We start from the raw sequence: 16,124 nt of genomic DNA, 5'->3' as shown, positions 1-16,124 counted from the left end.
TTTGATTATGATTCTTGAAATCTAATGCAACGACATATTATCTCCTATTTATATACCAAATTTCATTATATTCAAATCGGGAAAATCAAACAAACAAACAAAATACTGAATATTAAAATGATACTTGCACATACATGTGTAAAGAAGATAGCCAATCCTTCAAGGATCCTTCTTTCTTTCATTATGATGTAGGACTTAAATGTTGATTCCAAATTGTTGCATCTCTTTCGCCAATCATTAGAAGATGAAGATGCGACAACAAATGATGAAGATAAAAATGATACTTTCACATACATGTGTAAAGAAATTACCCAATCCTTCATGGATCCCTCCTTCTTTCATTATGATGTAGGACTTAAATGTTGATTCCAAATTGTTTCATCTTTTTCGCCAATCGTTAGAAGATGAAGATGCAACAACAAATGATGAAGAGTGGCTCAAATCAGAAACTCGAAGTCTAGTATTCCTATATGTATTTGTAGGAACTGATCCCATGCAAATGGTTAGCACTCTCCCATAGTGATTCGACCCCATCACTCTACCAACTGAATCATAAGGAGAAGCTTTAGATTCATCAATGTTGGTTTGAGTCAAAGCCTCTTGAATTTGTTCCTACATGCATGCAAAAATGTTATCCATTATAAAAAATTGAAGATTAAAATTCATTGCATGCAAACAAGATTACTTAATTAGATTGAACTTACCGCTACATTCCTTGCCGCTTCATTAACAAATGTTTCATCCTTCCTTTATGAGTGGCAACGTATAAGTTTCCACGACCTGGTGGCTTCCCAATCACCATATAAAATATAGAAAACTTAATTCAAAATTGATCTTTTCTAAATAAATAAAAAGGAATAAGTAAGTCTAAATAAATAAAAAGTAACATCATAATGTCACTACCATATCACGCCTTCTTCTTGAATTAGTCTTAGAACCACCAATATGTGGAATTACTTGCTTCTCTCGAATTTCTTTGTTTTTCCTACAAAGTTCCTATGAAAAAACAATTACACATTCACACAGTAATCAAATAAATAGCTATAGAAAAATTCAGATAACCAAAGCAATGTCAATTTAAATACCATAGTTGATGGTCTCAGACGATAGTGAACAAAACGATTGCATTGATCTTTGCCTAAGTCAATTGGAACATTTATTATGATTTCCTCTCTATTCTTGGCTGGATTAGAGAACTCATCTCATAATCTTTGCCTACTTGAACACTATTTTCACCCAAGACTAAGTTTGCAATATCGTCTTGAAATGCGTTCACTAGTCCTAAAACAAAAGCGAGGCTTCCAAAAAGCGACATGAATTTGTCAATATCAATTTTACATATAAACATAAATAATATTAGAGATAAAAATTTACACATGTATAACTGTTATACCTTTATGATTGCATCAAAGCACTCTATAAAATAAGTAGAAGGTATACACTACGTCCACCAGACAACTTATCAAAATCTATTGGAAATAACTTGCAATCATATGCCAATGTTCCTAAAATCCAGCAAGAAGGCCTTGCGCATCACCATAGGTTACACCTTGCTCATCAAAATCCACAATGTTGTGTAGCCCGATAGGTAAGTAATTTACTTCTCTAACTTTGACCTTAATCTGCTTGACAACTCGTTTCGAATCTATAACAATAAAATAGAATATCAAGTGAGATGTTAGATTGTTAACTCTTGAAAATGAACACCTATATGAATGTAAATGTATTATATCCTTCACTTTCTTTACTAACCCCTCTACAATAAATACGAAGTAAATATGAAGTAAACATGATGTATAAAGAATAAGCCTATTATTATTATAGATACAAAGTGAACATAACACTTGTACCTATTGCCTCGACAACCCAATAATGTGTACACTCATGTCCAACATGATCTATCAATGTTTCAACTTCTTGTGGGACTTCCAGAGCTGACACATCAGGAGCTTGTGATGAATGTATTGGTGGTACAATGTCATGTGCCGCTTGTGAAGGGGCTTGAACTGATGGTGAAGGATCTGTATGATTTATCATTGGTGAAGAATGATTTGGATCTTCTATTGGAGATGCAACACATTGTGATTGAGGTGTTGATTTTAAGGGATTCAGAAAATGCTTCACTTTTGGCATGTCTTTGTATACATGTGAAAAAATAGAAAATGAGATAAAAACAATTAGATAATAATATGACATAATAAGTAACTTCATAAAGGAAAAGAAATAACAATAGCATTAACTACGTAAAACAATTACCTCTGAGAAAGTATGATTGTAACTATATAGTGTATTCAAGAAAGAGTGAAGTTTTCTAAACTATATCATCAATTACATGGTTTGTTGCCAATTGAACATATTAATTATTTAAAGTACAAAATTGGTTAAGGTTTTGCTCTTGGTATGGCTCATTTTCATATGCATCATGTTTTTCTTCTTCTCTCATGTCCTATAAGTCTCTCGGCTTTAGGTGCATAGCAACACTCCATCCTTCATTAACCACATCATCTTCATAATACACCATTTGTGCTTGAGATGCTTCTATGTAAGGCTCATGTTCTTCACGATCACCATTATGAATTAATCTATCAAAGTTAACTCAATTAAAATTCCAATTGTCCTTTTTATACCCCATATCTCATGTAGTATCTGCCCATCTACATTTGAAAAGAATAACCCCGAATTGACCATAATATTTAATCTTAATGATATCTTCCAACTTTCCATAACATGGTAAGTCTGTTTGCCTTATGTTCCTATCAACACTACTTGAAATACAGGATGTGTTAGAGGGTAAGAAAATGCCACTATTTTGTGTTCTCATTCCCTCTTCTCGAGCCAAGGTTCGAAATTTGAACCCATTAATATTATAAGCAATAAATATTCTTGAAATGTCTAATGGGCCACATGCTAGAAAATTTATATCATTAGACATTGAATTTATTGTGGTTGGATTCATAATCTAAGTTTAAAAAAAATATGTAAGTTAGAATTGAAAGTTATTATGTATGGCTGATAAGTGCCAAACATACCTAAATTTCATACACTTTTATGACACTTATCTTAAGCATAATTGAGAAAAATCAACTAAAAACAATACTTTTTGTATAAAATATCACAATCTTGTATATTTGTGTTTGTATTCCTTTTTTTATGTGTTTTGTAGGATTTAGAAATAAAAAGAAAAGAGAATAAAGACTCATGGTCCAAGTAGAAAAATAAGTCAAACTCAAGGTACTCAAGCAGGCAGTTCAGCATGGACCAAGCTACACTCAACTGACTTGGACACAGACCTGACCTGGAAACCAGCCTGGCATAGACCAAGCTACTCAAGCAAGTAGCTGAGCGGACCTACTTGACAGCTCAACCTAGCACCAGACAAAGCCTGACACGGTCCGAACACAAGCTTGGCACGGCCAGACACAAGCCTGACACACGCCCAAGCTGCGCAAGCAACAGCTCAGCAGTGACACCTATGTGCTCAACGGTGAACCAGATACCTGACCAAGTCAGCAAGCACCAAGCCACTTCTCAATCAGCACGGTCAAAGCTGCTCAACAAGCAGCTTAGCGTTGCCACATGTGTGCTCAGTGGTGTGCATCCAGACTTGACTTAGCCATCAAGCAACCATGAAGTCATGCATGACCTCACTTCAAGTAGCCCACCATAGGCTTTTCAGAGTAGCTCACCATAGCTGGTCCCATAGCTCACAACTAGCTTTGATTAGTCAAGCTTAAGGAGGTGATAAAGCTGCTTGACCAAGTGACCAAACCTATGCTGAAGGGTTTGGTCAACTGCTGAGCGGTGCAAACAAGCTGCTCAGCGGCTCCAGGAAAAATTCTATAAATATGAGGCATTCCATTCGAACAAAAGGACTTCACAACATCATATATCGTACCTCATCTTGCCTTGAAATTCTTGTTCCCTGAAGTCTCTCTTCTTTTTCTTAGTTCATAGGAGCTTTGTTTAAGTAAGTTTTGTAATTTTAGTTTATAATTCAAGAGGAGAAAAAGGAGAAGGCAAATGAGATGCAAAAATCAATTTTGTAATCTGAACTTAAAGCATCCAATCATTGGATGGATGGCTCATGCTCCTAACAATTTCTTTTGAATGTTGGTTATGTATTTCTACTTCTTCTTTTATATTAAATTTGAATTTTAATCATTCAAGTTGGTGATTTTGTTAATTTTATTTGTTTGAGAAGTTCTTAATGCTCTTTTTAGATTGAGCACCTAATAAATGATTTCAAGACATAAAAATTACTTGTCTCAAACACTTAACAAATAAACTAAGAAGTAGTTGTACTACTTAGTTTATTTGCCAAGTTAAGATGCTTTTCTTAATATCTTATAGTCATTACTACTTGAATATTAGAGTAGTCAAGATTAGGGTGTGACAACCTAGTCTCTTTGTGGACGTAATATTGTTTAGTAATAAATATAAGTGACCATCATTCTACCATTTTAGGACATACACTAAAAGGAGGATATTAGACCGTGGTGTTTGGAGTTAATCAAAGTAAAACATAAGAAATTGTCTAAGTAGTTCAAATTCATAAGAAGTTGAGAAATATTTTCTGCATTCAAAATGATCTTGTCTCCTCAAGAATTTGTTAATATTTAGTTTATGTTTATTGTTAATTGTTTATATGCAATTCAAATAAAATACCAACCAAAATATTTTTACTCATTATTTGTGCATAGACATATTAATATGATTCATTCTATTAGGTAATTCCTCGTGGTTCGACATAACCCTATACTATACTACAATTGAATCTTGAAAGAGGTGTAAATTTAAAATAGTAAAGTGTTATCAATAAATTTATTCGTTGAAACACCTTTTAATATACAAAAATGATGAAGCTAACTAACTAACTTTTATTTATTGTTATTTACATTCCGCAATTTATTTATTCTTTAATACCAACCTTCCTTAAGGAAGAAGTTTGGGTTGTTAATAAAATGAACCTGAAAGGGAGTAAATAAATAAAAGGTCACTTAAATTTATTATTCTTTTGTTCTTTATTTATTCATTTGTTTCTAACAACTAACTACTCATCACTTTTGTAAATTAGAATACCATTACACCGATGTTGGAATTTATTCCACAAAACCGAGATGATATTCAAAAGGTACTTAATAATTATGTAATAGGGGATTGCTTCGATACCATTGTACCGACGTTAGAATTTATTCTAACAAAGCAAAGCTGGGGCAAAGAAGGAATAACTTATTCACATGGCGAACAAAGACTAAAACCACGTTCACTTACTTAATCAAATAAAAAGGAAACACATGAAAAGAGAGGGGAAAACCATCCTCATTCTCCAAATAATTCTTTCAACAAATTGGCGCTGTTGCCGGGGAATTGCTATAATAATAGAACATTTCATATTTATATGTCATTCATCAAATAATTGTGCCTAAATTTATTTTTGTTTTTGTACAAATCGTTTTGACTTTGTAAAAAGAGGTGAATTATTAAATATGTATATTATTTATCTTCTAACTCTTCTTGGAAAATAGACAGAGAAAATCTTTCTTGTGCATGAACAGGAACAAACAACTTGAATTTTCTCTTGATCCTGAAATAGAGAAAACACTCAAGAAGAAGAAAAAAGCACAAAAGAAGGCTCATCAAGCAAGAACTATTATCCAAGAAGATATAACAGAAATGGTAGAGAATCATGAATCAATGGCAGAAAATCAGAACAACATTGGTGGATTTGTCAGTTTCAACCCCAGAAATTTGATCAGGATAGGAAGACCCTCAAGCACTCAAAGACCACCATAAATAAATGAAAACTGGGTTGGTACAACTTATGTACGCCAATCCTTTTGCTGGACTAGATCATGAAGATCCGTACAATCACCTCACAAAATTCTATGAGTTGGTCGGTACTACTAGGATCTCCGAGTCTGAGGAGGAAACTATTTTTCTGAGGATTTTTCCGTTAAACCTTATCAAAAAAGACAAAGAATGGTTCCTAGATCTTCCACAACATATTCAAAACAACTAGAACATGGTGGAGGAAAAATTCATGACAAGATATTTTCCGCAAGGAAAATTTATGGACTTAAAAACTACTATCTCCACTTTCATCCAACCTACGGGGAAAGTCTCTGCAAGGTATGAGAAAGATTTAAATCCATGCTAAGAAAATGCCCCAACCATGGGTTCGATGTTCAAACTCAGATCCACATTTTTGTCAATGGACTTCAACAGCAGCATAAATGGATCTTGAACGCAACTTCAGGCGGACAGTTAATGGCTAAACCTCCACAAGAAGCCATTGATATCATCGAATCCATGGCATTAAATGATCAAAAATGTCAACACCAGATAAGGCCACCACCTAGGCAAGGTGGAATACTTGAATTAAACTCAGCTGATGCACGACTGGCCCAACATAAATTGGTTCAACAACAACTGGAAGAGGTAACCCAAAAACATAATGATTTGCCAAAACAGTTACGGGAAACCTCAAAGAAGCAAATTTATCGGTGTGATAATTGTAGTGAAGATCATGATTCCATTACCTGCCAAAATGAGGAAGTGCATTCTGTGGGAAACCCTCCAAGGAAGAACTTTCAAAATAATTACCCTCAAGGGGGTAATAATCAATTTTAGAGAAATCAGCCTTGGAGGCTAGATCTTCCTAAAAAAACATCTTCTACCCCCGGAATAATCAATTTCAACACCCACCCAGGATAAGAGCGTCAAACTGGAAGATACTCTAAACCAGTTTATGCAAATGACCATGTCGAATTAAAAGAATACTGATGCTTCTCTAAGGAACATGGAAATACAAATTGGGCAACTGGCCAAACAATTGGCTGAAAATCAGAAATCAACATTCTCAGCTAATACAGAAGTAAATCCTAGATAACATGGTAATGCAATCCTGAGGGATGAATCCGGCTCAACAGGGCAGTAGAAGGAATCAAACTTATTTTGGTAACCGATGTCAAGCTAGTGACATTAAAGAAGCGCTTGCTGGGAGGCAACCCAATACATTTTGATATATAATATGTTATTTCCCTTTCATACACTTTGTCTTTATTCTATTTTTTTTGTGAGTAAAAAATATAGGGATCAAACTCGGAAAACAATTTTTTTTAAAACAACATAATTTTTTTTTTCAAAAATGGGTTAATGGGCCAAATACACAAAACTGAAAATTCAAAAAAAAAGGCCCAAAACATAGTCAAAGTCATGGTCAAGCCTCCTTACTCGGTCAAGCCTGGACCATTGACCCACCGCTCAACGTGGGGGACCATGCGCTCAGCGCCTGTCTGCCAGGTCATGTGCCTTGGAACCACAAATCCCTCAAAAGAGGATTTTTTCTTGATTTTTGACCAAAAATCCTTGACCAAAGACCCTTGACCAGGGACTTCCCACCCTTATATAAACACCCATTCTTGAATCACAAAGCACCAATGCATTTTGAAAAATCATCTCAAACATAAAAAATTTCTCTGAAGTTATCAAAGTTTTCTTTTACCTTCATCATGTAAGTTCTCCTTATAAGTCATTTTCTTATGTAAATCTTCATTTTTGTTTACTTAATCTTCTTCAAAGAAATGTATAAGAGGATTAATCCATGAAATATCTATATATTCATGTACATTTTTTATTTTCTAACTTTTTTGAAGTTTTTTGTGCATTGTGAACTTCTCTTAGCAATTTTAGGAGTTCATCAAGGAGAGGCAAGGAAGTTGCAAGGGAAGACAAGAACTCCAAGTTTGTCTCCAACGATGCAAAAGAAAAATTCAAAAAAATCACACTCAAGAATGCCATCACTTTAGAAAAAAATCATCAACTTGAGTGACGATGACTTTGGAGGTTTTCTTTTTGTGGTGGAAAGGTATGGCTCGCAAAAGATTGCTCAACCAAAGAAAATGTTTTCTTTGGATGTTGTAAAGCAATTTTTTTCCAACTCAATCTAATCAAGTGAGGCAAGCAGAAATCGTTACACTTGGGTGAATGAGACCCAAGTTTCCTACAACAAGTACGTGATCAATTAGTACTTGGGGAACCCATGGAATCCATCAAGTGAAGAGAATAATTTATGTGACTGCCAAATGAAGCTCAATGCATCCTACATGGGTGAAGAAGAAAGTCATGAAGAAGAATATGTGAGGAAGAGCTTATGTTTGGAAGATTTGGAGCTCAACATGTATGGGCCCATTTTCAAATTTTGCATGACTCAACAAACCCAAATTTGGGAAAGTTTCATACTTTCTAACATTTGGCCTTCATCACATGTTTCAGATCTTCCTCTTCCTAAAGCAAAACTCATTAGCTCCATCTATGATGAAGACTCCATAGACATTGCTGCAGTAATCTCATATGCTATTTGGGATTGCATTAACAAAGGTATCCCTTCCATTATTCTTCCATCTTTTATCACTGACCTATGTAAATTTCAAAATGTGTCTGGACCCTACAAAGAAATGATGGCCCTCAAATCCGAAAAATTTCTTTGATCTAATTTAAAAATTTCTTGTTTAGATTGTATAAATATGTAAAAAGTAAATTTGTTTGTTCAAAAAGTCAAAAAAATTTCAAAACCGAAAACAAAATGGCTAAACAAAATTTTTATCACATGATTAGAAAATGCTAAACATACTTTGAATTAAGCTTTGAATGAGGAAAATGAGATATATGCTAATTTTTTGTGGAAAAAAATCATATAATGTCATAACTTGAAATTTTTGCAAATTCAAAATTCAATTTTGTGTAACAAGATCTTTGCAAACATTTTTTAAAATAAAAAAAAGTGTAAAACCAAACCAAGTGAGGGAGTGAGCCAAACACATGAGATAATCAAAGTGAGAATCAACATTTGATTTGTCTAATTAAACTTGTTTGAGTCTTTAAATCTCTTAATTGCATAAAAATGATAAGGAATAATCAAGGCATGTTCCTTCATTAGTTGAACCAAAGGCCACACAAAAAAGTCCAAACCCAATTAAGATCATCCTTTCATAAGCCCCTTTGAGCCAAACAAATGAAATAAAATTTTCAAACTATCCCATGATACCGAATTGAAAAAATGTTCTAAGGAGCATTAAATTTTAAAAGAATAGTTTGAAAGAATTAAGTTGATGGAAAAAATTGGTTGACTTTGCTTCTTAAAAGAAAGAAAAACTCAATCTCTTTACAACTGAAAAAGAAAACAAAAAGGGATTCAGAAAAATAGAAGCCAAGGTTCAAAAGTTAAAGAGGTTGGGAAAAATAATGGAGAAAAGAAGAGTAAAGTGCTCCATTGAGAAGAATTTCAAAAATGCTCTCTTTTTTACTTAGCGTTGAAAATCTAGAAAACTCATTATCCAAACCAAGCCTCATTACTACCAAAATAAAGACCTTAGTGATCTTTGATTATTTATGCAATTTAAGAGAATAGGTGAGACAAAGAACAAGTTCAAATTACTACAAACAAATGATTGAAGATTACACTTACCCTCCAAAAAAGTTCCAATTTTGAACTTGTGTGCAAAAAATACTTTTTTGGTTAGAAAAATATTTGCTTAGGTAAATTGTTACACATTTTGATAAATAAAAAAAGCATTTATTCTTTGTTTGAAGAATTATGTGTCAAAATTCACAAATCATGTAAAATCTCATTGAAATCAATTTTTGACATGCTTATGAACATTTGAAATCATGTTGATCATCTTTAAACTTAGCCAAATGTGAATTCGGATAAGCTTACCTTTTGTTTGAGGACAAACAAAGTTTTAAGTTGGGGGGAGTTTGATAAGTGCCAAACATACCTAAATTTCATACACTTTTATGGCACTTATCTTAAGTATAACAACAAGTTGGTGACTCACCTTCCTTCGAAACTAATCAAAAAAATTGTGTTCACTCTCTTCTCTATATATGTAGTTGAAAGTCTCCTTCCCCTTGAACTCCTTTTTATGAATTCTCTAAACTTCCTATCTAAAAAATTATGTTACAATTAATGAAATAACTATTATATTTTAAGTAGTAAATCAATTCGATTTATCTCATTTACTTACTCCACAAATTGTGTGACAATTGCACAATTTAGAAGCACATATCGATGAGCTTGAAGTTTTTGCATCTGAGTTAAAGTGAATATTGAGGAAGCTCCTATTGATTTACCAACTTGTGGGAAGATAGAGGACACAAACAAAGGCTCTTTATCACGTGGGTCATTATAAACACGTTTAAGTCTATTAAACCTTGTCTCTATATCTTTAATGTATGGAGAACAAAAATTAAGAAACTTCTACTAAGTAACCCTCAGCTATGGAACCTTCTGGTTGCGCCACGTTCCAGACAAAGGATTTTAAATGACCCAACTCTCTATAAGAATGATGAATAATTAGAGTAAACAAAAATGATATTTATAACATATATGAACATAACGTAGTAATGTTTTATCTCTCCACATGATACATATATCGATATTGCACTAGACCCCAGAGTATTGCCTCCTCTATGAGATGACCAGTTAAGTGAACCATAATAGTGAAGAATGATGGTGGGAATAACATCTCCAAGTGACAAAATGTAACTGCAATTCGTTCTGGGAGCGTATGAAGTTCCGAAAGATTTAAGCTCTTACCATAGAGGACTCCAAAAAACGAACTGAACTCCACTAAGGTTGCAGTAACATGGTTTGGCAACAAGTTACTAATTTCTAGAGGTAGCTATTGTTCCATAATAATGTGGCAATTATGACTATTCAACCTACATATTTTTTAATTTTTCCTCATCAACACACCTGCAAATGTTACTTGCATGACCATCTGGTGCCATAACACTCTTCAAGACATTGAGGAATAACTTCATATTGTCACGGATTAGTGAAAACAAAGCAAGGTTATATCTACCATTATCATCCGGCCATAGATCAGACCTTATGCCCATTTCTCTCAAATCTTTTTGGGCTTTAAGATTGTACTTTGACTTAGACTTATCATGGAGAAAAGTATATATGATATTGTCAAAAATATTTTTTTCAATATGCTAAAATCTAGACAATGACGCAACAAATTAAACTCCCAATATGGAAGTTCAAAAAATATGCTTCTTTTATGCCATTGTTTAAGTTCTTCTCTAGATATTTTCCAATACCATTCAGCTTAGCTCCTTTCACAAATGTAACATTAATATTTTTCACCTGCCTAAGAATATCATATCCTGATAATTTTAATGGTGGATTTCGTTTCTCAATGCTTCCATCAAAGCGAGCATGAATCAATCTAAATCTGTGATTTCTACTTAGAAAGCGACGATGACCCATAAAACACCACTTACTCCTATGAGGAAGACAACAAGCTAAACCTGTATGTGTGTTCCAACCAGATAAATTCCTAAACCAAGAAAGTCAGTAATTGTTCATATAAGAGTTGCCCGCATTCTAAAAGTTTCGTTTGATGAAGAATCAAAAGTTTCCACGACATCATTCCATAGCTCTTTCAAATCCTCTACAAGGGGAGGTAAGTACACATCTATATGTGCTTGCCCATAATGATTATTGATAGAATGAAAGAAGTGTGCTTCATACACATCCAAGGAGGAAGATTATATGGAGTTAAGAATATCGGCCAAATGCTATAGGTAGAACTAAGAGTTCTGAATGGATTAAAACCATCTGTAGCAAGGCCTAAGCGAATATTTTGAGGATCTGAAGCAAAATCGGGATGCATTAAATCAAAAGTCTCCCACGCCTCACCATCTCTTGGATGCGTTATCAATCCATCTTTATTGCTTTCCAAAGCATGTCATCCCTTATGTTTTGTAGTCTTACAACACATGAACAATCGTTTCAATCTTAGTTTGAGTGGAAAGTAGCGCAAAACCTTTGTTGTTACCTTCGTTTTCTTATTGGGTTTCCACCTAGATTTACCACAATGTTTGCATGCATCCTAGTCATTTTCACCATCTCCCAAATATAACATACAATCATTTGGACATGCATCTATCTTAGTGTAGTTAAGACCAAGTTTGTTAATGATTTTATTTGACTCGTAAACAACAGGAGGCAACTTCACTTCTTCAAATGCATCTCTCAAGAAATCTAATATCAAAGTCATCGCCTTGTCACTTAATCCATACAAAACCTTTATATGATATAATTTGATTATAAACTCCAGTTTTCTGTAATTGCTCCCTTCATACAATTTCTGATTTCTGTCTTTTAGAAACTCGTCAATGAAACTATGATCCTCCTGTGGTCTCTAATTTAGTATTTCATCTATGTCATATTGTTTTGATACACCTTCATTATTTACTTGTTGCCTATAATGCCCAAATGCATCATTCATCATTGTCTCCATTTGATTTTCATAATGACAATCTTCTTGCATTACATCTTCAGTTGTAGTAGACTCAAATACTTGCTTTTCACCATGAAGATTCCATATAACATAATTTAGGGGAAATGGTTTCTTAAGAAAGTGGTCATAAGCTATGTCTCTAGTTTGCCATTTTAGGAACCCATATTTGGGACATGGACATCGAGTTGTACCCCCAACAGCTCCATTCTGAAAAGCAAAATCTTAGAATTGACTTAAACCAATTAAGTAGTCAACTGTATTGTTTTATCCATTACAACATATACCTAAACATTTTGAATATTAAATCATTAGAATGAGACAAAAATTAAAGTATATTCACAATACATAGTTAAAAAACAAGACACAAACACAATTTTTTATATAGATGAATATAATATGTTCATTTTATAAGGTAGTGAATTGTTCCATTGAAGAAGTAAAATGAGAAAAAGGACATGCACACACATTTATTGTTAGTTGATACTCTATTAACTTATTTTTACTTTACTTATTCATTGCTAGTATCATGTTCAACATTGCTAATTTCCTACATACACATTCTTTTTTTTTAACCAAGGGTATCTCACCCGTTATAATATGCGAATTATGCATTAAAAATAAATCTTAGCATAAACCAAGAACGAAAATTGAATTGACTTATCAAGAATAAAGAACGAAAATTTGATGATAGTGAAAGGGAAAGAGCAACCTTTGTTGACGAAGACATAGAGAAATTGAAGATTAGCATAACATCATAAACATGTTTTGATGAAGACACACAACATATATTAAATTAGAAGTTTCATACTTATTGCCAATGAAGCCAATACCAATACTCCTTATTATCCGATATTAGAATAACAAAACTACATATGATAATGTTATACTTAGGGAACGAACATGGTAGTATCACCTTAGTAGTTGTTTGCAAAGTTGTGTATTTGATGACTGGCTTGTTTATTTTTTGAAAAACAAACAAGTTCAACAACATAACCAGAGGGGAAGCAATTAACCACATCAAGGAAAAAGAACAATAAGATCGATGGTGCAACAAAGTCAATGCTAAGTGCATTTAGTCTAATTGGCATTCAAACTAGTGAAACAAACCTGAACGATCAGTTTCGACTAAGGGACATTATGCTATGATTGGTGGATCTTAAGTAGAAGTTTCACGGGAACATTAGACTACAATAGCTAAATTGATTTACTCAAAAATTATATTCCTCAAAATACTTATTTTCCTGTTATTGTAACTCGAAATTTAGGGGAGCATGCCTCATAAGAAATATAGAATTTGCCTTATTATTATAAAGTAATATTTTTAGCACTACAGAATAATATATTTTTTCTCCTACAAAATTCAAATTTTTGCATCTATAAAACTACAAAGAACCTTAAATACTATGTTCAGTCATCAAGGATTGAAATCTAACCTATAATACAATATTGACTAAAGTATATTTATTAATTGTCTTTCAAATCAATTGTGAATGCAAAGGGTGATGTCAATCTAATTATAAAATGAAATAACGAAAATACATGAATGTTTGTGAATATATATGGTGACTGGTGACAATTTTTGTAGTTTATTTAGAGTAGAATCAACAACTAATTTGACTAGAGAAAGCAATCATTTATACTTATTTGAACAAAATAATCTAATTATTATAAGAAGAAGAAAAGGAACAAGAGGAGATAGTAGTAAGTAGTATTGTCATGAAACGTAGTAGAGCCAGTAAAGGAAGGTAATAGAGAAAGATTGAACAAGATGAGTCTTGCAACGCCTAATAGTAGAATTGATCATACAACCACACAAGTAGATTTCACTTAGTACCAAATCATTGCACATTTTTTCATAAGGAAAATAAAATATGCTCTTCAGACTAGTGTTATTCAATTCAAATTATAGGATTAAGGATTCTCTACTAGAGAGAATACTTAAATCAGTACTTACATTTTTTAAGTTATCTATAAAATAAAATGATTTATTACTAAAATATTTTTATTAACTCTTAACAATTTGAATGGAAAAGAAAATGATTTAGTTTTATTAATGAATCTCGGTTAGGTAAATTATATACAATATTAGAAAATGTTTTGATCTTTCTTAAGGCACATGAAACTATCGTTCGTGAAGAAACTTGTCATTACCTCTGCTTGGAGGAAACAAATGCCTAAGTTTGCACTTTCACTTGATCTTTTCAACCAAATGCCTAGTAATAATATCCCAACTCAGCTACCTTACTTAACCACCAAAATATATAACATACATTTTTTCTTTGCTATTTCAGTTACCTACTTAAAATAGCTTTATGATGTATAAAGTTACGGATTTATATCTCAGCTATCTTATTAGCTAATCTTTTTAATTCAATCATATAGCTTATCCACTTTAATCTAGCTTATCACCTGATTGTATCAAATATAGCCTTGCTCTGTAAATGTGGTCACCATATGATCTTTCTCGGTTAGGTATGTTTGGAAATTAAATTTTGGAGGGGAAAGAATAGAATGCTCAGGAGCCATAAAGTACACTTATGAGATAGTTCTGGAACCTTCTATTTCTATTATTTCCCCTCCAAAACTCAACTCATAAACAAACCCTAAATCATCTTATAAAAATGAATTGGGGAAGTAATTTGTTCAAATAATAGAACTCTGCAACTTGAAAAAAAATTGGATTTTTGACACGCCACTCTCTGGTAACCAAAAAAGGAACTAAAATGATTTGGCAGAAGATCCAAGAAGCATAAGCATTGAGCTATTACTTAATTATTCAACATAATTGTATTGTCCATACTATTTTCACAACTTCTTTATACATGTTTGTGAATATATATAAAAAAGATGCATGGATCAACCGATTGAAGAAGAGAAAATCACAGATTTAGATTAAAGAATAATAGAGAGAGTACGTACCAAAATAGTGCCGAAAAATCAAAGATGGAGATCACCAACACGTGGATCAACGGCAAGGAGATAGAAGAATGAGATGGAAGAATGAAATGGTGAGAAAGGGAGTCCACATATTAGGTTTGATGCGTATTAGGGTTTGTTGATTAGGTTTTGTAATGGGAAATTGATAGCGAAGGTTTCAATAACCTCCACTATCCATTTAATTAATTTCTTGGCCCACCTATTTGATTTATTTGTGGAGGTTTCAATAACCTCCACACATAAACCTCCACAAAATGCAAAATTTGGTGTAGTGGCACTAACTACCAAAATTGGAGCAGATCAATGAAAAAGGCCCTACTCTCAAAGGACTAGTACAAGTTCGTGAATGGATTTTTCATTGCACCAAGTCAAGATGATCATGAGTTTGACACTTGAGAAAGATGCAACAACATCGTTATATCATGGATTACAAGGTGTTTAACATTAGAGATTTCTCAAAGCATCATATACATTGAGAATGCTCAAGACCTTTGTGAAGATCTCAAGGAGAGATTCTCAAAGGGGGACTATTTACATATGTCTGATCTCCTACAGGAAGTACACTTATAAGACAAAGGGACAAAGTAATAACAAGATTATTCACTAACCTAGAGACAAGATGGGAAGATCTTGAATCCCTTAGGCCAATGCCCCCATGTCTGTGTGGAAACAAATTCACTTGTGGAGTCATTGAGAAAATGAAGTCATATAATGAAAATGAGTATGTGATATGCTTTTTCAAGGGCCAAAATGAGGAATTCAATACTTCTAAGGCTCAAATCCTTCTAATGGAACCTCTTCCACCCATAAACAAAGTCTTTGGCCCGTTGCTGCAACAATAAAGACAATTGGAAACAAATACCCAAGGCA

At 33.2% G+C, this 16,124-nt stretch overlaps 1 pseudogene; it reads right to left on the bottom strand.

Annotated features, from left to right (window-relative positions):
- LOC109330915 lies at nucleotides 196-2,133 on the bottom strand (annotated as a pseudogene).

The sequence above is a fragment of the Lupinus angustifolius genome, chromosome LG17 (genome assembly GCF_001865875.1).
Source record: "Lupinus angustifolius cultivar Tanjil chromosome LG17, LupAngTanjil_v1.0, whole genome shotgun sequence".
Lineage (NCBI taxonomy): Eukaryota > Viridiplantae > Streptophyta > Magnoliopsida > Fabales > Fabaceae > Lupinus > Lupinus angustifolius.
The sequence above is the reverse complement of the archived record's forward strand: the minus strand, read 5'-3'. Positions and strand labels throughout refer to the sequence as shown.